General features: G+C 41.7%; 1 pseudogene; it reads left to right on the top strand.

Annotated features, from left to right (window-relative positions):
* The first annotated feature begins 237 nt into the window (after positions 1-237).
* On the top strand, positions 238-2133 carry LOC116089367 (annotated as a pseudogene).
* The last annotated feature ends 4 nt before the right edge of the window (positions 2134-2137 follow it).

Here is a 2137-nt window from a genome sequence, read left to right as displayed (position 1 = left end):
TCCTGGAGGATAGTTTTTGCCAATATGCGTTAGAGAATTTATATTCCATTGAACAAGAATGTCATTTTCAGCTTAGCATAGATATTATTATGATTAGAGAGAAAATAATACTTCAAATAGAAGCTTGTTGATCATTAAAAATAATTTATCGCAGTCGCTTCAGAGTCCCGGTGCGGTGCAGTCGGTTTCGTCCAGTGCGTGCTCACTCATTCAGCCGAGATACCTGAGGAAACCCAGACCCAGGACCAGCCAATGGAGGAGGAGGAGGTGGAGACCTTTGCCTTTCAGGCAAAAATCGCCCAGCTGATGTCCTTGATCATCAATACCTTTTACTCGAACAAAGAGATCTTTCTGAGGGAGCTCATTTCCAATTCATCAGATGCTCTGGATAAAATCAGGTAAGAGAGCCTGACAGACCCCAGTAAGCTGGACTCAGGGAAGGAGCTGCACATTAATCTCATTCCCAACAAACAGGATCGAACCCTCACTATTGTGGATACTGGAATTGGAATGACCAAGGCTGACTTGATCAATAACCTTGGCACTATTGCCAAGTCAGGCACCAAAGCCTTCATGGAGGCTCTCCAGGCTGGGTCAGACATCTCTATGGTTGGCCAGTTTGGTGTTGGTTTTTACTCTGCCTATCTGGTTGCTGAGAAGGTGACTGTCATCACGAAGCACAATGATGATGAGCAGTATGCCTGGGAATCCTCAGCTGGGGGGTCCTTCACAGTGAGGACTGACACAGGTGAAACAATGGGTCGAGGAACAAAGGTTATCTTGCATCTGAAAGAAGACCAAACTGAGTGTTTGGAGGAAAGGAGAATAAAGGAGATTGTGAAGAAGCATTCTCAGTTTATTGGCTATCCCTTTACTCTCTTTGTGGAGAATGAACGAGATAAGGAAGTCAGTGATGATGAGGCTGAAGAAAAGGAAGAGGAAGAGAAAGAAAAAGAAGAAAAGGAGTCTGATGACAAGCCTGAAATAGAAGATGTTGGTTCTGATGAAGAGGAAGAAGAGAAGAAGGATGGAGACAAGAAGAAAAAGAAGAAGATTAAGGAAAAGTACATTGATCAAGAAGAACTCAACAAAACAAAGCCAATTTGGACCAGAAATCCTGATGACATTACTAATGAAGAATATGGAGAGTTCTACAAGAGTTTAACCAACGATTGGGAAGAACATTTGGCAGTAAAGCATTTTTCTGTTGAAGGACAATTAGAATTCTGGGCCTTTCTTTTTGTCCCAAGACGTGCTCCTTTTGATCTGTTTGAAAACAGAAAGAAAAAGAACAACATCAAGTTGTATGTTCGCAGAGTTTTTATCATGGATAACTGTGAGGAACTAATCCCTGAGTATCTGAATTTCATTAGAGGGGTGGTGGATTCTGAGGATCTTCCTCTAAATATCTCACGTGAAATGCTGCAACAAAGCAAAATTCTGAAAGTTATCAGAAAGAATTTGGTCAAGAAATGCTTCGAACTATTTACTGAACTGGCCAAAGATAAAGAGAACTACAAAAAGTTTTATGAGCAATTCTCCAAAAATATAAAGCTTGGAATTCATGAAGACTCTCAAAATTGGAAGAAGCTTTCAGAGTTGTTGAGGTACTACACGTCTGCTTCTGGGGATGAGATGGTTTCTCTGAAGGACTACTGCACCAGAATGAAGGAAAACCAGAAGCGCATCTATTTTATCACAGGTGAGACCAAGGACCAGGTTGCTAACTCAGCCTTTGTGGATCGTCTCCGAAAGCATGGCTTAGAAGTAATCTATATGATTGAGCCCATTGATGAGTATTGTGTGCAACAGCTGAAGGAATTTGAGGGCAAGACCCTGGTGTCTGTTACCAAAGAAGGACTGGAACTTCCAGAAGATGACGAGGAAAAGAAGAAACAGGAAGAGAAAAAGACAAAGTTTGAGAATCTCTGCAAAATTATGAAAGATATTTTGGAGAAAAAGGTTGAAAAGGTGGTTGTGTCAAACCGATTGGTGACATCCTCGTGCTGTATTGTCACAAGCACATATGGGTGGACGGCAAACATGGAGAGAATCATGAAAGCTCAAGACCTCAGAGACAACTCAACAATGGGTTACATGGCAGCAAAGAAACACCTGGAGATAAACCCCGATCACT

This window comes from Mastomys coucha, unplaced genomic scaffold (assembly GCF_008632895.1).
Source record: "Mastomys coucha isolate ucsf_1 unplaced genomic scaffold, UCSF_Mcou_1 pScaffold14, whole genome shotgun sequence".
Taxonomy (NCBI): domain Eukaryota; kingdom Metazoa; phylum Chordata; class Mammalia; order Rodentia; family Muridae; genus Mastomys; species Mastomys coucha.
The sequence above is the reverse complement of the archived record's forward strand: the minus strand, read 5'-3'. Positions and strand labels throughout refer to the sequence as shown.